Raw genomic sequence first — 25886 nt, forward strand, 5'->3', positions numbered from 1 at the left:
TACAAATTGTAGCCATTTGGGAATTGAACCAGTGCATGGAAGATCTATTGCTATCTCTTCCTCCCCTCCCCCTCCCCCTCTCCCTCTCATATCTGACTTCCTACCTAACACTAACACACATGTGCAGAACACTCCAACCCTTCTTTTTGAGTATATGTGAAACATTCTTTGGAATAGACTTCACTTTGGGCTTTAAAACAAGTCTTAATTCTAAAACATTGAAATTGTACAAGGTATCCAGCTTTTGGAAACAATTTTCTGACTTAGCAAAGCATTTGCTTATGGCACTGATATGCAACTGAATTTCCAATATTTATCTTCACCGTCACATTTTCATGTTACTCAGTAGCATAAGAAAGAGCAGGAACCAATATGCATGTGGAAGTGCAGTTGATTGTCAGTTGTGGTTATATGCTGTCTACAAATGTGATAGTTCAACAAAAATCAATGAGTGCTCAGAATCAACTGGCTATAGGAAATCTACAATAGAGTATTATGTATTTTATTATTATTATTTGTAAATTATGTGATAGACACACTTTATAATAGTGAATTTTATAATATTGTGTCCTTTTTTGAGAACTGGTTGTAGATTTGTTTATCAACAAATCACTGAAATCCTTTTCCCATTTCCCATATGTCCCTAATATTCTTTTCTCTACTTTTCATGCATTTAAGTTGATTTTTCAACATAGATATTCTCTGTTGCTTTGTATTCCAATTCACTACCTTTGTTTCTAACTGTTATCAGTCATAAAGTCTGCCTATTAAATGTCTAATTTTATTTATCTCATATTTAAATTCTTGAAATTTCCACTTGAGTACCTTTTATAGATTCTAGTGCTGGTGAAGTGGATGTAATCTTAAATCCTCTTAATCATAATATTCACAATTACTATAAAGTCATTTCTGATAACTGTTAATACCTGAGTTATCTGTCTTTCTTTCTGTCTTTTCCATAATCTTTTTATCTTTGCATCCTTTTGCTTGGTCTCCTTGTGATTTTTTAAAATTAAATTCTGGATAAAGTATATGAAAAATAATGGGGACACTTGGGAATATTACCTGGCTCAGAAAGCCTCAGTTATCCTCTAGTAGGCAGATAGGGAGACACCAAATACGTGAATTGAATCAAGTGTTGAACTGATTGATACTGAGTGTTGGTTTTTAAAAGCTTCCTTCTCCATCTGTGTTTCCTCCATGCATAGATTTTAACATACTGGGTATCCCAACTGGGAGCCTGCACTGCTTGCTAAAGCTTGAGAGTGCAGTAAATATTGCTCTATTTTTTAAGAGTAGTTTTATGCTTACCTCCTTTTCCTTTTGCTTTGTGCAACTTGTAAATAAGCGGAAGCCACAAGGGCAAAGTAATAGAGTAGAGGTGTCACTCCTTTTCTCTATAATCTTGATACATCCTGGCTACCATTTTCAATCTGAAATCAATTTTTTCCCTCTGTATTATGAGATTTTGAAATCGTTCTACTCTTTTCTCTCCCTATTTGCAATGTATGCTCATACTCTTGGTCTATCTCTTTACACCAGAATCACATTTGCCCCTGGGGAGCAGGCTGTTTGCAGGATGTTGGTTCACATTCCTCTGATTTCCTTTTCTCAAGGATCTTGAGCATTCAAATTCTGGCTGCTTCTTAGCTGATACCTGCAAACAGATTTCAAACATACATTTTTTAAAAAATAGTTTTTCTGGTTATTCTCAGTGGGAGCATTGGGCTGCTCCAGTTTTTTCCTGTTGTTGCTACATCTGCAAGCTTGTTCAACGATTTTGTGTGTTTATCTCCCTATACCAGGACAAAGTTTTCTTAGGGCATTTAGTTCATAATTTTGTCAAAATAATTGGCATTTTGACTGTTAAAGGCTTGTGTACTTGTCTGTCTCCTCAATCTGGGTTTATTTTCTTCTATAGCAGTTGCTTCTTATGTAAAATATGTTCATCTCACCGTGCCTAAACAACTCACACAGGTAGAGGCAAAATTCCCAAGAGTCAGTATTTCTCTCTTGCTATTGTATCCTTAGCCCCTCGGACAGTGCCCGCCATGGAGAGGTGTGTTGAATGAATGACCACTTCCTCCTTTAGACTGTGAACTCACTGATGACAAGTATAGTAACCTAAGTCTTTGAATCCCCGTAGCTATCATAATGTCTTCTAAACCAGAGGCTGGTGCTGTGGTGCAGTGGATTAAGCCACCATCTACAGCACTGGCATCCTTTATGGGCACCAGTTTGAGTCCTAGCTGCTCGACTTCTGATTCAGCTCCCTGCTAATGTGTCTGAGAAAGCAACTGAACAGGGACCAACTCTTTGAGCCCTTGCACCTACATGGGAGACTGGGAAGAATTCTGGCCCAGCCTGGCCCTGCCCCAACCTCTGTGGCCATCAGGGGAGTGAACCAGCAGATGGAAGATCTCTCTCTATTTGTTTTTCCTTCTCTCTCATCTCTGTTTCTACTCTCTCTGTACCCCTGATTTTCTAATAAAATAAATAAAATCTTAAAAAAAACTCCAAAAAACAATTGTAAATAAATGTGCTAATAAATGATAACTCAAACTAAGATTTGTTGTTTGTATTCAAAGGTAATATTACTTATCATACTCTTAACCATTGTTCAGTGAGTAATCTTTAAAATAGAATTAATATAATAGAAGGTGACATTTTTAAAATGTAATTCATTCACCTGCTGAATTTTTTATTGAACTTTGAAGCCTATAATAATTAGCAATATAAAATCATTGATATTCCTCTTCTGATGTTTTAGAATGTTTTGCTATTTATTTACTTTGCTTTGCTAGTTATTAAAATCATATAGATATCATTAAAAAACTACTTTTTCTGTCTTCTATTGAATATCTGTCCTGGAGCAGATATTGCATTTGGAACAGGGGAAACAAAAATGAATAATATTTAAGCCTGTATTCAATATCCTAAATAATACCTAACGATTACTTAGGGTATTCTTTACACCAGCTGCTGTTTTGAGAAATTCTGCCTATTAACTCTTTGCATTCTCATAAGAACCCCTAAGTACTATTATTTTCCATTTTGGTGATGAGCAAGTTGAAGAACACAAAGATAGCAATCCCATTTGTTGTTAATCCGTGCTCCATGTTCTCCAGCCTCCCCATAGAAAGTGTTTCTTAGACAGAAGTTGTTGTTCCTGCACTCTTTGCTCCCTTTCCTGTCTCTTTCCATGGAGCTGCATTGGAATTCATCCTCATAACTTTTTTTGAGAAAAATGCTGTTTCCTTTTCCCTGTTCCCTATGAGACAGCCATGTTATTATAATTTACTAAAAATATAGATTGCTATGTTGAAAAGAAGGAGCGTATAGAAGTGATTCATGGGAGGCAATGATGAAACTCAAACTCCTTTCAGTGATCACATCTGGCATTCATATAACCTTAGTGGGTTACTTTCAAAATTCAAATCTAAGTTACAACACATTCAGCATGACCTACTTAATAACCATACTTTTATAGGTAATGGTGTCTTCTTGGAGGGACAAGAACTGGTAAATATATAATATGATTGATCTCCAGGTAATCAGTCTTCAAGGAATAGCAGATGGTAAGTAAACATTACCTATTAGTGCAGGAAATTATTTCAACCTTTTCTCTTTTTTTGTAGCTAAGAAATTCTTGAGAAATAAGTAATTGTGGTTGGTTGATTTTGAAAGTAAACCATATGTTGTTTACATGTTTTGGCACTTATCCAGTTTCCCTGAAGATGAGAGTGAAAAATTAAAAAAAAAAAGCTCTTACTAATTAGATAATAATGAACCTAATGAAAACAGACGCTATAACTTTTGAATTATGAAAATATACCTTCTTAAGCTCTGAACAAAGATCATGAAAGAACAAATGAGCTGCATATATTACAAGGTAGATAGATAGGTCCTGGAGATATATACCAAGACATCCGTTAAACAAAATGTTAACTGCATTTTTTCATTATGATAGAAATCAACAGCAAATCAAAATGAGTTCAAAAATACTGTTTTATATAAACTACTAAGTGTTACTACATGTATTGTCTGCAATATTGAGCTTCTAATTAATATCTTACAGCTTTTTTTTAACTCATATCTTTTTTCCCCAAAGAAACCTTAGAGTGATAAGCAAGAAGTAATGAGAGTGATTTTGCTACATGACCAATAGAACACTAAATCCATCTAATCTGTAGATCCCGTCACCTCTGTGGGACAGCAATGTCCAGAAAGTGCTGTCTTCCCTTTGCACTAAAGAATAGATGTAGATGATGTAGATTTTATTGCTTCAACCACAAAGGAGAGTAATTCAGTGAGTGAGATAAGGGTGTTGTGTGGTGATAGCTGCTCCTGACAAAGGATTGAGAAATGGAAAAGGTACCGAGGAAATTTAGGAATAAAAAGTGCAGTTCCTTTGACTCCCTGGGCAAAAACCTGACTCTCCAGGGTTTAGCAAACTGAACCTCTGCTGCTGAGGGGAAAACTTTTTCTGCCTTCCGTCTTCCCTTCCAATGAAAAGGATGGGCATGTTTGAATCACAGTAATGTGTCTGAAGAAAACAATATTCCAAAATGTACACAGAACTGTTAAAATGGATTATCAGTCCTTTAAAATATTTACAGTGTTTGCATTCATTATTCTAAAATACATAGCTGCTGGGTTGGAAAATGTTATAATAAAATCTGCCCTCTTACAGTATGGAGCTCAATACTCTTTCTCTTCTGCCGTTGCGTAGGCACTTCAATTCCACTTGTGATTATTTTTCTAAATGATTAGGGCTTATTGTGATTATTCTCTGGCTAATATATGTATGCAAAATGTGGCTGCAGGGATTTGCTTTTGTTAGCATATCCCCTCCCCCCACCCTGAAACCTCAAGGCTCCAGACGTTGATGCTAAAGAGAGAAAATGGATATGTGTGTGTGTGTGTGTGTGTGTGTGACTGTATCTAACCTTCAAGTTGATACAATAGTGATGATATACAAACAAAAAAGATAAAGCTTCGAAGACAGTGTCATTCTTAACACATTATCATTTTAGAAAAACAAAGAATAAGTGGAATACTTTAACTAGGGATAGTATTTTAAAACTGCAATATAGAGCATTTACAACTGGAAATTTAATATCACCGGGAATGGCACTTTGATTAAATAATGCTGTGATCTTCTCACCACGTTCTTAACTAGTGATCTCCCTGCAGCAAAATGCGTGGCTAATCAGCAGCACTATCTGAGGGTAAACTTGTTGTGGGGTTAAATCCTAAAAGAAGGAGCCCATAGCCCTGGAGGAAGACTGAGTGCATGTTTCCCTGAGTCTTTGAAGGCTCATAACAGTAGTCCCACTGCTAGAATGTGCTCTGTTGTCATAGCAACACCATCTCCTGCTTCATACAGGAAAGATTAGCTCTTACTGTGCAGAGGAGAGAATTTAGGGGAAGTCAGAGTAATCCCTGGGTGCAGTTCGAAGGAAAGGTTGGACCTCGCCTGAGGGATGCTGTATCGGCAATGATAGAATTGGTCCGCCACAGACACTGGTATTTAAGTTGAAGAGCAGAATTCACAGTAAGTGTCAGCTCCTCCAGAGTAGAATGTGGATGAATGAGGCTTGTCTAAGTCTTGTGGAAGACTGTCCCATGCAGCAGTGGAATGACAGCAGGAGACTGATAAAAACAACAGTGTGTTCCTAGTGTAGGTGATGGCTGTGGGGTCCACCAGTTCAGCAACTTGAGGGAAAATTTTAGATACTTTTGAGATGTCCATCTAAAATCCTAGTCTTCTATATGCAATATATATATATATACACATATATAATATATATATACTGTCTCATGCCATTTAATTTATTTACCAGAGATTTTGTGCATTTAAATTTAAAATGCGAGAGAGAGAGGGAGAAAGGATAAGATAGTTCATGAAAAAAATCTTTTTTTTTAGCAAGTTGTGTTTCTCTAACACCAAAAGTGATGGGATTTCATTTTAGAATTGCAGATGTTTCTTTTCAATTCTGTATACATTTTTTTGGAAATCCTCTTAGAAACATACAAGTGGTGTAATTCTTTGAAGGTAGTTGGGATAGGATGAAAAGATATTCTTTGGGGAAGTGTTATTTAGCTATTCTGTTTGGTGCTGGTGTTTCAACTTGTCAGCATAATGCATGTGCGATGTATACATCTTTCAGGATTTTTGCTGCTGGCCTCAAATGGATTTTGTCATGGGGGGATGTCTGTGTGGGTCTGTTTAGTTTTATCCTCCTTGGTTTGCATTTTCTGAATTATTTCCACAATTATTATGGGTTGTATTTTTATTTTAGCTTAAAGCTGAAAACACTGGATATGAAATATTTGATATTAATATCCAAAGTGGAAATGCCTCGTCTTTCTAAAACTTAATTACTTTTAAGGGCACTTTACCCCACATAAAGGGAATTTAAAATCGTTTCAAGAATATATAATTTTATATACTATATTATTAATAATTAACCTGTGTGGTCTTGAATGTTATTGTATATTATCCTGAATGTATGAATTTTTAATTTAAAATATTCGTGGTAAGAATGCTATAATGCTGCATTCATGATGTTTTTCAATTGTTTGATTATAGCTATTTGTTTATAGCATTACTTACGATCTGGATTTTATTCCCCATGTATAAAATCCTAGATTACTAATACACTACACACAACTAACATACCAGTCCATAAATGTAGTTATATTCATAAAAATGTTTGATTGTCATTAGATTTGTGCTGTTTCAATTTCTCGGAAAGAAAGAGCCTTGGATATTGTTGTTAAAGCAGAACATAAATCACACATGCACTCCTTTTCTTGGAAAGTTAATATTGGAATAGACATGGCCTTAGACTTGAATTGTTTATTATTAAAAGCTGCCATAGATTGTTTTCTTCATTTATTGGGAAATTTATACAAAACCATGAAGCTCGAACTGGGTATAATTGTGTTCTTGTCGAAACTATGCAAATCCTGGTGCTCTTAAGAAAATGCACACAAAGTAAATGATTACAAATTATTAAAACATCCTCTTATTACAGATTTCCATCTGTCAGGATACGACCCTGAAAAAATTACAAAGACAAAGAAGTTGTCCTTTCCCTCCCAGAATCAAGCTGCAGTGTCTTCTCATCTTTCTTCACAGAGCAGGCAAAAATGCGAGGACTCAGTGACTTTCCCCTAAAAAAGAGTGAAACTCTAGGGTGACTCTGTGATGCCAGATTCAGAATTCATGAAAAAGGAATGGGAAAGAACAGAGATTTTTCTCTAATTGGGCATAAATCATAGGATAACAGAATAGGATTCTGTCAATAAATATGGGAATAATACTTTTTTAAAAATTAAATCAGGAATTATCTCATTAAATGCCTCAATCAAAGTTTTTCTACAGGTTTCTTTTACCAGTTTTTAAAACCTTGGTATGTTACTGAGAATCTTCCATTCCCTGTGTGCTTATGTCTTTTGAAAATTTAGTGGTGATTGACCTGGAGCCAAATGTTGTAAGCTGACAACTGGTGAGGATTTATTATCTCCCTGAGGCAAGTTTGGCTTGGCCCTTTCTGCTGTGTCCAGGTATTGCTTGGTAAGACAAAGTCATTCTCCAAAGCCTAATTATGCCTTGAAAGGCTATGCTTCGGGAATCTTTAAAAGGAAAAGTTGCTCCATTCTTGAACTGGTGTCATAGGTTTGTAATGCCATTTGGAAAGTCCACAGGTTATTTTAAGAATAAAAATGTTCAAATCCTCAAGGTGTTTCAAAAGCTGTGAATTTTGTAGGTGATCTGTAACTGGTGTAAAATTTTTCATTGGAAACGACAGTACGGAAAAGAAGGGAAAGAGGCAATAGAACAGGAAATTCACAACACATACATCTGCTAGGGACTACTCAACATGCACATACAGGAGGCATGAATACACAATTTTCCTAACAGTAAGTTTTCATATAATCTGAGGATGGCTTCCAAAGCTGCACAGTGGGAAAGATGGTTATGTGTGTATGATGGAAGATATTGAAAATAAGAATGTTCTGTATAAAAGGAGAACATGTTCTGTATTTGCTTTTAAAAAACAAATTATTTTTCAATATGATCAAATTTGATTTAGTTCTATGATACTATTCTATTGTGAGACACATTTATTATTCTATTCTATTATTTATTTTTCACATTACTCTATTATGAAACACATTTTAGAGAAATAAGTAGTAACAGTTTCTCTTCTCTTTCTCAAATTTTTGAATTTATTTTGCCATAAGACTCTTTCTGTATATTTTGTAAGTTTGACTTTATCTGTCTCAGATAATGTTAAATTAGTTTTCTTAAGGATTCTCTCTCTCTCTCTCTCTCTGTAAGTCTTTCTGATTAAATAAATAAAATATTTTTAAAAAGAATTATGTAGTGGAACAAGCATTGTGGGACAGCAGGTTTAGTCGCTGCCTGCAATGCCAGAATCCCAAGTGAGCAGCCATTTATGGCCCAGCTACACCACTTCTGATCCAGCTCTCTGCTGTTGTGCCTGGGAAAGCAGCAGAAGATGGTCCAAGGACTGGAAATCTGCCACTCATGTGAGAGACCTGGATGGAATTCTTGGATCCTGGCTTCCATCTGACTTAGCCATAGCCATTAAGGCCATTTGTGGGAGTGAACCAGTAGATGTAAGATCTCTTGCTCTCTCTCTCTTTCTCTCTCCCTCTCTTCCTCTCTAATTCAGTCTTTCAAATATATAAAACATTTTTTATAGTTACATGTAAGCAAATGGGTAGCATGGTGTTTGTGGACTATAGTTGATGAAATTAGATTACAGAAAGACCAGTTGGGGGCATATACTTTGATGTTATGTATATTTCTGAGGGTACATGGGAATACTTGGTGTCTGTGAACCAGGAGTAAGAATCGGAGTAGAGCTTATTGAAGATGTATTCACAAATGTAGAGTAGGAGGAATTGATGATTTGGGTTATAGCTGAGGAGGGTGATTAGGGCTGAAATCCTAACCTAGCCTAAAATAACTGAGAAATGTGAAAAATTACAGACATATACTCTATGGAATTACATTATTTATTTTATTTTACTTTATTCTTTAAAGATTTATTTATTCAAAAGCATTACAGAGAGAGTGGGAAAGACACACACACACACAGAGAGAAAGAGAGAGAGAATCTTCCATCCTATGGTTCACTCCTCAGATGGCCACAATGGCCAGGTCTGCGCCAGGCCAAAGGCAGGAACCAGGAGCTTCTTCTGGGTCTCCCACATGGGTGGCAGGGGCCCAAACATTTGGGCCATCTCTGCTGTTTTTCCCAGGTTATGATCAGGGAGCTGGATTAGAAATGAAGCAGCTGGGATATGAACCAATGCCCATATGGGATGCTAGTGTTCCAAGCGGTGGCTTTACATGTTGTGCCACAGAGCCGGCACAGTTTACAAGATAGATGCATGGCCGGCGCCGCGGCTCAATAGGCTAATCCTCCGCCTATGGCGCCGGCACACCATGTTCTAGTCCCGGTTAGGGCACTGGATTCTGTCCCAGTTGCTCCTCTTCCAGGCCAGCTCTCTGCTGTGGCCCGGGAGTGCAGAGGAAGATGGCCCAGGTGCTTGGGCCCTACACCGCATGGGAGACCAGGAGAAGCACCTGGCTCCTGCCTTCGGATCAGCGTGGTGCGCCGGCCGCAGCGGCCATTGGAGGGTGAACCAACGGCAAAGGAAGACCTTTCTCTCTGTCTCTCTCTCTCACTGTCCACTCTGCCTGTCAGGAAAAAAAATAAGATATATGCTAAGAATTACAGCCCAAAATGCTAAAGCTCAGGCTTTCATATGAAGTTTGGTAGGCATGGCTGATATTTGGCAAATCTTGCAGTAGGCAGTGTGACAAAGTGAATTTACAAGAGACTTCGCCAATGATTGGGTAGTTTTAAAGAAAGATCCTACAAGCCAGGAAACCAGTGGGTTCCATTATGACACATAAGGAAAGTGAATAGGAAGAAGGGTTTGTTGAAAGTGGCGGTGGTAATAGGAAGCAGTAATTGATTGGTTCTTTTAAAAAATTTTATTTAAAACATACAAATTTCATATAAACAAATTTAGGAACATAATGATACTTTCCACCCTACCCTCCCATGACCGTAAGTATTAAAAAACAAATACCGTATTTGACTATAAGAGCCAACTTATGATGTGCTTTGTTTTAGATCACATTGTTGCACAAAATTTCAAAGCACGTTCACCTTTGTCGGACTACTCTTTCTGTTTTGTTTCATCTTTAATTTTTGAATACAGATGCTCGTGAAGTTGCCATGGCTTTACATCTTGATAAACCCATCATAAGTTGGAGCATCAAGAGTTGAAAATGTTTGAACACACCTATCATACTGAACATCACAGTGTACCAGCACAGCATACTGTAGAGCATTGTTTGTTTCTGTACGTGTTCCTGTGGCAGTCTGGGAGCTGTGGTTCGTTGCTCCTGCCAAGCGTGGGAGAGTGGATTGTACTAAACAGCACCCTAGAAATGATCCAAATTCAAATTCTGAAGTACAGTTTCAACTGAATGTGTATGGCTTTTGACCAATTATAAAGTCAAAAAACTGTAAGTCAGATCATTCATTTTAAATTCCATCTTTAGGCCAGCACTGTGCCTCACTTGGCTAATCCTCTGCCTGTGACACCAGCACCCTGGGTTCTAGTCCCAGCTGGGGTGCCGGATTCTGTCTCGGTTGCTCCTCTTCCAGTCCAGCTCTCTGCTGTGGCCTGGGAAGGCAGTGGAGGATGGCCCAAGTGCTTGGGCCCTGCACCCGCATGGGAGACCAGGAGGCACCTGGCTCTTAGCTTCGGATCGGCGCAGCACGCTGGCTGTAGCAGCCATTTGGGGGGTGAACCAACAGAAGGAAGACCTTTCTCTCTGTCTCTCTTTCTCACTGTCTAACTCTGTCTGTCAAAAAAAAATTCCATATTTATAACAATTTGAGTATGTGGAAACTTGATGTACATTTTGTTTGAAGTATGCAACTTTTTAGTGTGACCAAAATAATTTAATCTTTAATTACTGGACTGCTACAGATCTATGATTTAGTAATTTTAAGATAGGAAATTTATGTACTTTTCTCTTGGAATTAGTAAATGATAAAAATAATTTCAACACAAAATTTAAAAATACATATTCAGGGATCAGCATTGTGGTTCAATGGGCTAACCTACTGCCTACAGTTTTGGCATCCTATATGGTTGCTGGTTTGCATATCACTTCCAATCCAGCTCCCTGCTAATGTGCCTAGGCATACAGAGAAATATGGACCAAGTATTTGGGTCCCTGCCACCCATGTGGGAGGTTCAGATGTAGTTCCAGGCTCCTGAATTTGGGCTGGTCCAGCCCCCAGCTGCTGTGGTCATTTAGGAAGTGAGCCAGTGGGTGGAATTTTCTCTGTCTCCCTCTCTGTAACTCTGCCTTTCAAATATATAAATGAGTCTTTAAAACAAAGTACATATTCAGCTGAATTTTGGGGAAAGCCACTTTTGTAGGAATTACTGAACAAAGACATTTTATGATTTTTTTTTTTTTTTTTTTTTTTTTTTTTTGCCAGACGGAGTTAGATAGTGAGAGACAGAGAGACAGAGAGAAAGGTCTTCCTTCTGTTGGTTCATTCCCCCAATGGCTGCCACGGCCAGTGCTGTGCCCATTGGAAGCCAGAAGCCAGGTGCCTCCTCCTGATCTCCCATGCTGGTGCAGGGATCCAATTACTTGGGCCATCCTCCACCGCCCTCCTGGGCTACAGCAGAAAGCTGGACTGGAAGAGGAGCAACCGAGACTAGTACCCGGTGCCCCAACCGGGACTAGAACCCGGGGTGCCGCACCACAGGTGGAGGATTAGCCAAGTGAGCCATGGAGCCGGCCTTTATGATCTTTTTAATTTAGATAATTGGCATAGTTTTCTGTCCTTATAGTCCTGCAATAACTGTAATTATAATAATTATAATAACAACCTCAACAATTAACAGATGTTTAGTACTTTACAGGTTTTCATTGTTGGGGAAATAAGACAAGCCTGCTATCCAAAGGTCCTCTGTGCCTATATAGAGGAAAGAGAGAAATACATTTATTATACAGTGGGTATGTGACATACAGCAAAGTTGACTACAAAGTGTGGACAGAGTTTTGTACACATCTATACAGTAAAGCAGAAGAAAGAACAATCATATTGTCTCTTGATGGCTACATGAGTGCACCTGTGATTGTCCCATGAGTTAGATGCTTAAGCTAATTCTGGAGTATGCATTTACAGCTTGAAGGCCCACAACCTCCTAATCTTGAATTGAAAATCAATAGGCTCGGTGGGCGCCGCGGCTCACTAGGCTAATCCTCCACCTGCGGCTCTGGCACACCGGGTTCTAGTCCCTGTCGGGGGTGCCGGTTCTGTCCCGGTTGCTCCTCTTCCAGTCCAGCTCTCTGCTGTGGCCCGGGAAGGCAGTGGAGGATGGCCCAGGTCCTTGGGCCCTGCACCCACATGGGAGACCAGGAGGAAGCACCTGGCTCCTGGCTTTGGATCGGCGCAGTGTGCCGGCTGTAGCAGCCATTTGGGGGGTGAACCAATGGAAAAAAGACCATTCTCTCTCTCTCTCTCTCTCTCTCTCTCTCTCTCTCTCTCACTAACTCTGCCTGTAAAAAAGAAATAGGTTCTGCCTTTATCAGTGTCTTTAAGAAAGCATTCTAAAGAAGGGATAGTAGGGAGGCAGCTGCCTCCATCAGGAAAATTAATCCTTTTTCCCCTTACACAATGCACCTTTCATACACATTATCTCACTGAAATATCACAACACCCCCCGACACATATAATTACTATTATACCATAGTTATACAAGCAAGGAAATGAATACTTAGAATGGGCAGGGAATATTTTAAAAGTCATCTGACTAATAAGCAGACGAGATGTATTTTACATCATAATTTCTTAAAGAAGATATGTACAGGGTGATTTGGGGATATACCATGGAGAGGTGGTGATAAGAAAAGGTTCATTTTTATTATTGTGTGGGGTATCTATGTACATCTATGCCCTATGTTATAAATAAGCAGACCACCAGACACATCTGGTATCCCGGGGAAACTTCCCCTATTTCAGGATGAGGAAAATAGGAAAGTTGAGCCCTTAACAAAAAGAATGTGGTTCTGTGATTTAGAAGATTATTCATCCATCCATTCATGCATCTGTTCATTCACTCATTCATTTGTCATTGGTTCAATGACTACTTCATAAACCCCTACTGCAGGACTGCATCCACCTACCTGCACTGTGAGAATATGAAGAGAATCAGAGGCTATCTCTTCCCTCAAAGGCAACACTGTTTTTCTTGATATCAACCAGGTCCTTGGTATGGATGAGGCTAGATGCCCTGCAAACATGAACTCATAGTGTTAATAAATATCCTGCAGTGTAAGTTCTGCAACTGCCCCCATTCTGCCTAGGAGGAAACTGAGGCTCAAGGAGATTATGATTGAGTCTCAGAGCGTGTGACAGGGCTCTGTTCCAAACCCATGTTTTCCTCACTCCAAAGCCCAGCCCCATATGGACAGTATTATTCCCCCCTATTTTACATGTGTGAAAAGTGTTAGGATGAAGGTGAGTACAGCTACAGTGCTGGCAGAGGGAGAGTGCGAGGACAAGTTTGGGATGGTCATCTGGGAAGGTTTCTGTACATGACATTTTTTCATAAGTTTAGGAATTAAAGAATAAAACTAATAAAAAATGCACCTCACCAGGTGCTTAATAAAAATAGCAGCCACTTACTATTACTCAGCTGACAAGTTTAGTCTTAAATACTGTTGAGGTTTTCCTTCCTTTTCTTTTTGCTTGCTTCTTTCTTTGATTTTGTTTCAGAAACAGTCAATAAATATGCACTCTGCCTCTCATTCACTTTACCTCCCAGCTTGGCAGATGACTAAAGTTGAACAAACAACGTTTGCAGTATTGGGTCTTTCATAAGAATCCACTGGGGTTCACAACAATTGGGGTAGGAAATAGTGTCTTATTCCTTTAAACGACAGGAAATACTATCACATGTTCTGGTCTAATCTTTTATTTACTTACAGAGAGAAAGGGATTTGGTGGAATTGATGTCTCTGGAACTTTTCGTTTGTGAAAGTGAACTACTATTACAAGCTTTCTGTAGCTTCCCTCTTCTGTATGCAAATTTCATTTAAGATTTGATTAAATGGGTTATAGAAAAGGTTAAGAGAATTAGAGCAAGAGAAAAGAAAAGGCAACATTTGTAATCAGATCATAAAAGACAGTGGGGTCACTATCTGAGCCAAAACATCAAAATCTATGAAAGGATATTCAAAACTTTGTGACCTGTAGAAAAAAACCTTCATTTTTTTCTTCCAAAATGCATGCCTATGGATGCAATTTTAATGTATAATGTACTTCTAATTCATTGTATAATTTCACACAGCAGAAAACTCTCAAGATTTTATTTATGATAGAATCATTCATATTGCATACATTTTTAGATTCTACCTATGGAATAACATGTTTTTATTAAAAACTAACAGCAGTATTATGAAACTTAACCCTGATAATACATATCAGAACAACAATCCACATTTCAATATGACTAAGGCAATGATTTGTGGAACAAAACCAAGGTGAGTTTTAAAAAGAGAATCCTAACTTTAATTTATGTTATCTATAACTTTTCACTTTATCTAATGGTGATCACGCCAATGACTACAAAATAAAGGAAACAAGAATGAAAATCTACCTAAAATGCAGTTCTGCATGTTTGAAAGAATGGTAGAAATTTAGAAAAACCCAGAAGCCCTGATTTCATTAGAGAATGCTCCACAGGTATATCCTCTCTCTAGAAATTGTACTGAGCCATAGGAAATTTAAGGGTAATAACCAAGTTTTTTTATTTCTCTTTTACTTTAGCTAATAAGGTCCCCTGGGATAACCCCTGGCCATATCAGGAAGGAGAGGGATGTTTCTCTCAGCACCTGCCACGGAGGAGATGTTAAAGATTCCTTTACCCTTAGTTCTTTCTCTGGTTGCCATTCACAGTGGGAGGTGGGCAGGGGAGGGGAAAGGCCACAGTCAGTGACTTTTTTCATGTTCATTTTTAGTCATAAGCCCCACAGCATTGTCCCTAAGTTCTGTTCTCAAGGTTCCCTTTGAATGACAGAATTCAATCAATTACTTTAGCCTTGGTTTATTTGGTAGCCCATCCTCTCTTAAATGTATATCATAGTTTCTAACTCATCATAAGAAATAATAGAGCTGAGACTAACATAATTTGATATTATTAGTCACATTTTTAAAAAAATATTTGGGTTCATAATAATTAGCAGTTATAAGCAATATATTTTGGACCAATTATTGAAAACTAGATTTATAATCTGGAAAATATTTTCATTATGTTTTTCTATCCTAGAGTATTTTTGATTATCAGACAAAATTATCTGGACTGATCATTGCCAACTGAACCCATTTCTGACCTTGAAGAGTTTAAAGAGATCTTTTGCTAATTTAGTAATAGAAGGACAACATTCAGTAGGATAATTAAAATATAAAATGTAACTACTAACTAACTTTATATGAACAACTTTGGCATGCAATTGCCCTGAGTTCTGAGTTGTGTTGCTATCGCTAGAATATATCTTAAATATTTCTCTTGTTGTTAATCTTCCATGATCTGTACATTTGAAATACAAAGACTCTGTTAAATTGTACTCAATTGGGCTGAGTTAATTAATTGTTAAACTGGGCTCAGTTTTCATTGCTTGGCAGCATAGGGAAGTGGAAAACATTCAGATGTTTTTGTTTGATTTAGCCCTGCATCGCCACTGTAGTTTTTTCCTTTGTCTACTAAAGAGCTAAGAACCTACCTTGCATGTTGCTTTATTTCAAAGTTCAATTAATGAAGTCCTAAATGATAGTAATAAAAGATTATACATTTGTTTTCAAATACATTATCATGATTAAGCATTCAGCCTCACTAGAATTCTTTGTATTACCAAGATATTATTTTAAAAATTACATTTTTATTTAAAATAAATATTCAAGAAAAATTTCAAAAGTACAGAAATATATAAAGAAAAAGGAACATTGCACTTTTCTTCACTCTCAATTCACTGCTCTTTCAGTGGATAACCTCTGTTAACAGTTTGTTACATACATTTCTAGACAAGATGATAGATCAATAGACATCCTTTTTAAGAAAATACGGTCATCAAGATTTTGAATGCACATGTTTTTCGTCTTTATCGTGTTTTGAATCAGTTGTTGGGAAGAACATCTTGCCAATGATTTGCTGAAGTTGTCCTTATTGTTATACTAGCAGTTAATTACAAAAGACCTAACAGTTGGCAGACTAAAGAAATGGAATGAGATCGATCACACAGTTATCTTTTTGGAACCATTGATTATTTGCAGCAAGGGTTCTACTGAAATGACAAATAAATATACATCTTAACAATATAGTTACAGAAATGAAGACCAAGTCAAATTAAAGACTAGCTCTTAAAGTATTTGGTCTGCAAATGTCTGCAGAGCTGGAACGTGTAAATTAGAGATTCACTGGGGTCTGTTAGCCAAAAGTGAAAATGAAAGTGCTTCAGCTTGCTAATTAGTGTTGTGTGTCCAACTAATGGAAGAAAAAAAGAGCCACCCAGCCCTTTGGGGAAAGCTAATGTCTTAGGTGTCAAGATAATCAAGACCAATGCTGTTCTGGTGCTTCATGTGAGACCCTCATGTAACCACTGTGTGCTTTTTGTCACCATTTAAAAGTAGGGATCATTAATGTCCTGCTAAATTCACAGAAATTTTGTGGTAGTGAGACAGGAAAAAAATAACCTAAAATGTACAAAGCAATAGAAAAATCATGGCATAGTTATACTGCTGAGTTTAAACCTTGTCTATACATTTATGGAAATTTTAATGACTTTCTACCAGGTCTGGTTATTCAAGGAATAGTTAATGTTGACTAGACCTGATCTTCAAAACCAAGTTACTGATCCATAGCAAGATAAGTACAATTATTGGAACCCAGCAATTATATCTATAGACTATAATGTTAAATAAACATGTTTGGATTTTGTATGTCTTTGCATTTCATGTTTTGAGGTTTACTTACTTATTTACAAATCAGTTGTCCATTTCAGATTTGAAATACAAATACTAGGGCATTCATCATAAGAGGGGAGTGGTTCCATTCTCTTAGAGCATGGGGCTCTTAGATGACCCAAACGTTAATCGAATAATTCTTTCCAAGTGATTTTGTTGTTCAGTCTGAAGTGCGTGCCGTGCCCTTCCTCACTGCCGTTTCTCCTCCTCTCTCCCTTTACTTGCCAACCCATGCTCTCCCACTCCGTTTCCCTTCTTCACCTATTCATCTTTCCTGTCCTCTGTTGCCTGCCTCTTACTGTGACTTTTTCTCCAAGTGTCACCCTTAATCCTCCATTTGTTTTATACTTAATCTGGTTTATGTATTTGAAAAACTTTTATTAACTTATGCAATAAAATACATAAATATCTTAGTGTGAATCATAGTCCACAAGGATAGAACTATTCCAATTTTTTAAGAATATTAACTCTCTCTTCTGATCACTAAAGAGTATGTTCCTGTTTTCCTATGCTTTCTATCTTCCTTCCTTCCTTCCTTTTTTCCTACTCTCCTTCCTTCCTTCCTTCCTTCCAGCTGTTGAGCAATTTATTAAGAATTTATTGAATTTACTATATGGAAAGCACTGGGACTTTTGCCTGACTATATTTATTCCTGACTTTGGTTCATTCTCCCTAACCCCAAAGGAAGAAATAAGCCAAAGTAGTAAGGTAATTGGCATTCATGATTCTGTAAATGTTTAACTTGGGCAAGCGTTGCCTTAGGATGCCCTGTTCTTGCATATATACATCTAAAAAAACATACTATTATGGCAAAATATATAGAAACTTGACATTCAAACCTTTTAAAATTATTATTATAATACTGTAAATATAATTCAGATGATTTTTAATGTAAAAAATTGTAGACATGCTAGAATTTTATTTATACCATTGCTTTATTTTGCTTTCCAGATAGGACTCATTGTAAAGATGATGAACAGCTGATTTTCGAATTGTATATTTTGCACCACTTAACAGTTATGAGTAATTTGTATATGAAAAATATAACACTTTTTCCTGGCTTAATTTACTATTTTATTTTAGGTTGTTTTGTCAGTATATTTACTATACAAATTCGTTAGTGTATTTTGGTAGTTTTAAGATACAGATGTATTTGGGGGGAAATTATTTAAGTACAATAAAATAAAAAGATCTTGTATCTTGGTTTTATACCATCTGGAAGATAATGCTCCATTCATACATACAGAGCATCTAAATTTTTTTTCAAAAAATAGAGAAAGGAAGCATATATTCTATAAACAGAATTTCTTTGCGTTCAGAGATGGTCGTGCATGTGGCTGATGTTTTCAGCATCCCTGGAAGAGAGACACATGAGCTGGTAGCCTGGAAAGCCACACAGAAGAAAGGAAAGGAGCCAGGCTATAGAGTCAGCTGTCCCTGAGTGTGAATCAGCCCCAGCACTTCATATGGTACCTTAAGGAAGTCATTCAATCAGGGTGCACTTCCCTGTGATGTTAGATAAACTGGGCTTGCTTTGGGTATTAGATACAATAAATTAAGTCTCTAGCAAGTCATTTTAATTATTTTTAATGTCACATAGTATGCAGTAATTTAACTGTAAATATTTTATCTGTAAGTTATTCAAGAAATGAGGTCTCAAGGAAGGGATCTGTTTTTCTAAGAATGATGTGTCACAATAAAAGGTAGAGCAACTTATGGACTCCAAGAGGGTGTGCATGACAGCCAGGCCGTGAATGAACCTTAATCTCACCGAGGATTTTTTTTTAACAGAAATATCATATAATTTATTGTCCAAACTAGACTTCGTTTAAGTGTCAAAGGGGACACAGTTAATGATTATACAGAGAGAATAATTGTACACTGAGACTGTGTAAGGCAGGCTTGTTACAGAGTCCTTTGCCATATATCTTCTGCTGTCTCTTTCCATCTGTCTCCCTACTCTGGCTTTTTCTGCTGAACTTGGCTTGCAGTGGACCCCTGTAACTTCTCCAGCTCAGTGTTCCCAATGACATTTACTTCTGCTGCAACTACTAACAAGGTTAGTGGTAATTTTAATATGCACATAAATCTTTTGCAACACTCGTAGAAAGATTCTGATTCATTTGGTCTGGGGTAAGATCTGTGATTCTGTAGTTCTGACAGGTGTTTTTGATATGATCATTGGCCGACATGTTGAGGGAAAAAAAAAACGTTAGTTTAAACTCCAAGAGATGGAATTCTTTGACCCCATTCACTTTCCAGTTCCATTGCATTGGTTTTAGATTTGACTTGCAGTCTGATGTCTCCGCAATAAGGGGCCTGCCTTGAGAGTTTGTGCCTGGAGAATTAGCATAGCTGATTGCAGTTGATTGTTGGCAGGTTGATTTGTCCTAGAAGGGAGTCTAAAAAGTTATATATTCAGTGTTACTCATTGTCCAGTTTATTTCCATTTCCTGATAACCACTGAGGAGGAATCTTGAGAAGATGCCGTCAGTAGTAAACTCACTGAACCAGGACATTTAAAGCTCAGCAAATGTTTTCTCTGTGTCTTAAGTCAAGGAATAGAAGTTTTCAAAGCAGAACCTATTGCACTTTATCCAACAAAGGGCCTCATAGATGACCACGACTATGTGATGCTGGTATACCACCATGAAGCATGGACTGGGGGAGAGTATGTGTTTTTTTAAAGATTTATTTTATTTATTTGAAAGAGTTACAGAGAGAAGTAGAGACAGAGAGAGAGGTCTTCCATCTGCTGGTGCATTCCCCAGATGCCCGCTACGGCCAGAGCTGCACTGATCTGAAGCCAGGAGCCAGGAGCTTCTTCTGGGTCTCCCATGCAGGTGCAGGGGCCCAAGGACTTGGGCCATCTTCTACTGATATCCCAGGCCGTAGCAGAGAGCTGGACCAGAAGAGGAGCAGCTGGGACTAGAACTGGCACCAATATGGGATGCCAGTGCTTCAGGGCAGGATGTTAACCCACTGCGCCACAGCGCTGACCCCGAGAGTATGTTTTTTAAGATTTTTTTTATTTTGAAAGACATTGTTGAGAGAGAGAGAGAAGGAGAAAGAGAGGGAGAGGGAGAGGGAACAGAGAGAGAGAGAGAATCAATCTTCCATCTGCTGTTTCGCTCCACAAATGGCCACAACAGCTGGGGCTAGACCAGGAACTCCAGATGTGTCACTTGGGTACAGGAGCCCAAGTACTTTGACCATCTTCTGCTTCCCCTGGCATGTTAGTAGGTAGTTGGATTGGAAGTGGAGCACCCAGAAGTGGAGCAGCTGAGACTATAATCTGTGCCCATTTGGTATGCCAGCAATGGCTTAACTTGCTGTACCATACTGACCTCAGCCCCTGAGGTGAGAGTATTTTGAAAAGTTCTTGAACAATAATAATCATATTTTAAGAGCTATCAATTTGGTAATACTCAAAGGATTGAATTGATACTATCAGAACAGTAACTTAAGTCATTGTTTTCTTAATGGTCAGCCAACACAGATTTTTAAATTTTAACTTGATTTTGATAAAAACAGTATAAATGAAAATGAGCATACATAACATTATTATAAAAAGAATACTTCATTATCTGGAAATCCTTTCAATTCTTAATTGTGTAATTTTTCCCCATTCAAGTTCTATCTGACAATCTGACAATATTTTTAGCCTTCCTTTTAGTATGAAAAATAAAACATCAACAAAAACAAAATATTTTGTTTCCTTATATTGAATTTTTAAAAAGTTTTACTTCTAGGGGTGGACATTTGGCACAGTGGATAAGATGTGCTTGAGACTCCTGCATCCTTTATTGGAGTGCCTGAGTTTGAATCCCTTCTCCTCTTAAAAGCCTAGCTTGCTGCTAATGCACACCCTGGTACGCAGCAAGCATTTTGTTCCCTGCAACCTGAGTGGAATACCTTCCCTGAGTTCTGGACTCCTAGCTTCAGCCTGGCCCAGTTCTGGCTGTTACAGGCATATGGGGCATGAACCAGTGGATAGACAATCTCTCCTTTCCCTCTCTCTCAATTTCAAGTAAATAAAAATGAATAAATAAAAATTATATTTCCAGTTGATAATTTCCTACATTTATTGATTTATACAAAATAGTATTAAAGCAAGGTCCACACTTTCCGTGAACATTTGGGAAAATATAACTTGCATGTGCAAAAAATTAGTGTATAATATAAAAAGTTTAAACCATGAAAATCCTAAATTTAGAAAACAGAATCAAAGCGGTTTGGAACTATACACTTAGATCTTTAAGCATTTGCTGAATATTCATCACACATAGGCTTAACACTATCTTCAGGGTGTATAAATTAGATCAGTTGTGAAAATCCCTTTTTAAGTAGGAACATAGTAAACACGTTACTGTTCATATTCAATACTATTTTAATCTTCCGTCTCCTCCAAATACTAATGTTGTTATTGATTTTTATCACATATTTTCAATTTCTTATTTTGTCTCCTCCTAACATTTCAAATATTTAGCAGGTTTCCTAAAATAAAATCATTTGATGCAACATTGAATGTCAAATACAGTTGTCTGGTTGTGAATACTATGTAACTGGTGAGCCTATATTCTTTACAATCATGATGATATTGAAAGTTCATCTGCATTTATGAAAAGGCCATGGCTGTTTGGTTTATGCCAAATGAGGAAGGGTAGGCAAAAGACCTTTCTTACAGTGAGTGGAAGGCAGTGGCAGGCTATTTACTGAGATTCCTGATTCTTCAAATACTACAAGATGGGTAACTTCGGATGACACCTTTCAGTTTAGTCGTCTCTTAGGGACTCCCAGATCTTAAGTTTGCTCATCTCTCTCTCTCACAGAGCACACTACCTATCCTTCTCAGGCTCTCCTTACAGTACCCAAACTTGTGTTTCCAGCTGTAGGATTTAGAGAGAAGCTTGGTCTGGAACTAGGAAACCAGCTTCTTCTCCTGTGTCATGGTCAGTGTGACCTGAGTGAGTTCTTCATATCATCATTATCAGTCTCCTTAAAATATGAAAACTGATGACATTATCTTAGTCACATGACACTTTTGCATACTGGAAAGATGTTACCTAAATGATTACAATTGAAATGCTTAAAGATTCAAAGCAGCTGATATTACTCAGATAAAATTATTATAGATCCTTTGCTTTAAATAAATCAGAATAATTTAGTCTTTACGAGAAAGACACTTGACTTTTTAAAACATCGTAAAAAATATTTGATAAGCTGGTAAAGAGATAGGAGGGAGGGTGAGATGGAGAAAAGGAAAGAGAAATCTTCTACCCCGATTAAATCCCCAAATGCCCACAAAAGCCAGGACCGAATGAGGCCACGGCCAGGAGCCTGCACTCCAGCCATGTCTCCCACATTTGTGGCAGGGACTCAAGAACTTTAGCCATCGTCTGCTGCCTCTTAAGATGCACATTAGCAGGGTGCTGAGTGGAGATTAAAGGTGAGACTCAATCACAGGCACTCTGACATGGGGTGGCGACATCCCAAGCAGCATCTTAACCATTGTGCCCACACACCTGCCCAAAAGATACAAGTGTATTTATAGTAAGGATTTCCAATATGCAACCACAACTCTTACTGAATTCGTTTTCTTTAAGATGCCAGTACATTCATTAATAGCACAGTTTGTGAATGGGGATTTCACCTCTAGAGCAAAACAGTGAAGAAAGCTTCTTGAAAATGTCTTGGATATCAAATAATGAGTTGACATTAAGAAGAAAAAATATTGACTATAATAACATCAAAGGCATTAGAAAACAGAAGTGCTTGAGGCCAAAGTAAGATCAAAGTTATCAGTTGGAATCCAGCCTGGAAATTGGAGCCTATCCCATGTTGTTTGCTTTTAGTGATGTTGGAAGAGCTAAACAGCAAACAAGGATAGTGAAGTAACCCAAAAGTCAGTAACATAAGAGATAGCTCCTGCATTTGGAGGTGGAAGGCAGGGGGAAAGTTAGTGCTGCTAAAGTCCAAGAGCAAGAGTTACTCCCTAAGAAGCAAATTTGAAGGCGCTTCCAGGCAGCAGCTGGGAGAGAGAAGAGATGCATCCTACACTGGACACCAGAGGATGTGTTGTGAGATGGGGTGAAGGTCTACATAGGCGTTTTCTCTTTGTCCTGTCATCTGTCACTGCCAGTGTCTCTCAGTGTTGGAACCAAGTTGTAAAGCAAAAGGCAAGAATGCTTAGGAAATGAAGTTTTCAAAGGACAGGGAATGGATCTGAGAGCAAACCAGCCAATGCCCGATAGGTAAGATAAAGGAGTCTGCGGTGGGGAGCCTTTCTGAGTACTTATTTGAGGGTTAACTTACTCTGTAAACCCAAGCACTTGGTGACTCAGGTTTCTGGCTGTCTCTGAATATTGGGAATGAGAGTTTTGGCTCTTTACGGAGTAGTTCTGGCTCACCCACATAGTAGGGAAAAGAACACTTGGGGTTGGGAGTAGGAAGGCTTAGGAGGAAAACTAATGGCATAAGCAATGTAATAATTTGCCTCTACGTTACTATGAAAATCTGGGAACTGAGTAGATGTATCGTGAGCCTGGGCTTTCTCTCTTTAAACACCTCTCCCAAAACACCATACACTTCTTTGACTGCTTATAAAAGGCTGAAAATGCCAAGACAAAAAGCCTTTCATTCCACCATTAGAGATAAAAGGTTTAAATTACTGGTGCCTAGTTGAAATAACATTTTTCTTTGGAGGAATTTCAGTCAAAGGGTAATCAATCAATCATCTGTCAATCTGTTCTGTAAAGTGACTTACAGAGTGCCAGTATGCACACAGAGAGGTAGAGGATTAGTTATCAAGAGGGGAATGAGAACCACCTGAAGATTTTTCAGTCTTTCCTAGAGAGGTAGTCTTGGCTTCTATGTGAGCAAAATCCAGAGTTAGCTCAGCACATGAAACACATGGATTGTACTCAGCTCTGGTTAATAGGGAGAATAAAGATTCTTGATTTTGCAAAATATGCTTCACTCTAGGGAAGACTTTCTTTCCCAGAAGTTTAATAATCAAGGTACTCAAGGTGATACTTTTCCTGAAGATATGATCTACATATCTTTCATTAATTCAGCAATCTGTTTGCATTCACTCCTTGCCCAAACTCATATCTTTTCTTGAGTCTGTTTGTAAAATAGCACCACTCTCACAGTATGTGCTTTTATTTGTTTTGATAAAGGGAGAGAATATTTGACTTTTGGCTTGCTTTTCTGACATTTTCTCAGAGACTCATAAAATGGGATTAAAATATCCTAGAATTAAGTCTTGCTGAACCCATGTTTGAGTGTTGTCAGTCACATTTAGTTCTCTAAGTGTCCATAGTTTTCTTCCACAATTCATATTCTACCAGCCAGTTATTGAATATCATCTGCATTAATTTCTCACCAATGACCCCAAAGCTCCTGTATGAGAAGTATTTCTAGAGTCTTTGACTCCAACCAAGATAAATTAAACCAAAGTTGCTGGTTTCTGTTGGGTTAGAGAATTTTAGCACCCAAGATCTGAAGTGTTAACAATTTTCCCATGAAATTCTGAAGCAAATAAACCTTAATAACCACTGATAAACAACTGTCATTTGAAATAAACATGAATAATTTTGACTGGTATCACCTATCGAAACATGCCATTGGAATCCTTTATGTTTATCACTGTGTTCATTATGTTTTGTTATGTAGTAATTAACACAAGCTTGACAGCTTAAAACAACACACCTCAGATTTCTTTAGGATGGAAGTCCAGGCAGGCTTACCTGGGTCCTATCCTCAGGGTATCACAAAACCAAGATCAAGGTGCCTATGCTGTAATGTGGAAACTCTGGGAAAGAATCCTATTCCAAGCTTATTTGGATTGTTGGCAGAGTGCATTATGGATGTGGTTGTGGGACTGAGGTCACTATTTCCTTGGGGACTTTCAGCGGGTGCCTCTGTCAACTCCTTAAGACTGCCTGCATTGCTTCTTATGTGATCTTCTCCACATTGAAGCCAGACCTTGATAATTACAAATCTTTCGTGATGTGAATCTCCCTGATTTCCTTCTCTTCCATTAACCAGAGAAAGTATTGTGCTTTTAAGAGTTCATGCTTATTGTTTATAGCCCTTATTTATATTCAGGCTGAGCAGTGGTCTTTCTATGTTTTATTTGTTGAACTCTCCATTTAGTAGAACTTTAAGCTTTTGACTATGAAGTAAATTAAAAATATATTATTGCAAAAATTAAAAAAGAAAGAAAGGTGGAGGGAGGGAAGTATTATTATATTCTTATAATTGTATCTATGAACGAAATGAAATTTGTTCTCTTTATATTAATTAAATAGTATTTTAAAAAATGAGCTCATATAAGTAGATCAGGCACACCCAAATAAGCTCACTGCATAAGATCAACTGTACCAAATAATGTAACATAATAATGGAAGTGATGCCTCATCCTATTTACAGAATCTTGGAATTACATAGTGGAATCTTTGGTGGGGGTGGCACTTTTCAAATTCTTCTAATGCAGCAATAGAAATAGTAAGTAGTTCAAAAAGATAAAGATATAGGAAGATACATAGTCTATTTATCAAACAGATACTAACTAGCTGTACAATTGTTAATTTCTGTGAGGGTCCACTGTAATAAATAGTAACAGTATTTATATATGCCAATCAAAAATTGATGAAAGAATAAGAACTGGAACTTGCCCTCCAGTAAGAAACATATTAGATCTCTTGATGATTTTATCAGAATAATTTCTCATTTATTATACAAAAACTGATTCTGTATAGCTTCTAAGCT

At 37.6% G+C, this 25886-nt stretch overlaps 1 protein-coding gene across 10 annotated transcripts in view; it reads left to right on the forward strand.

The window, feature by feature from the left end:
• Positions 1-25886, forward strand: part of NOL4 (nucleolar protein 4) — a 373271-nt gene that overhangs the window by 180237 nt on the left and 167148 nt on the right. Inside the window, exon 1 of one of the 10 annotated variants that reach the window (XM_008261195.4) lies at positions 4907-5557. The exons of 7 other annotated variants lie outside the window; for them this stretch is intronic. The gene's annotated coding sequence lies outside the window, so the exon portion shown is untranslated. Of the gene's footprint in view, positions 1-4906; positions 5558-7486; positions 7586-25886 lie in introns of those variants that run through there. 2 more of the 10 variants (XM_051851301.2, XM_070050336.1) reach the window with 2 other exon arrangements.

Source organism: Oryctolagus cuniculus, chromosome 10, assembly GCF_964237555.1.
Source record: "Oryctolagus cuniculus chromosome 10, mOryCun1.1, whole genome shotgun sequence".
Lineage (NCBI taxonomy): Eukaryota > Metazoa > Chordata > Mammalia > Lagomorpha > Leporidae > Oryctolagus > Oryctolagus cuniculus.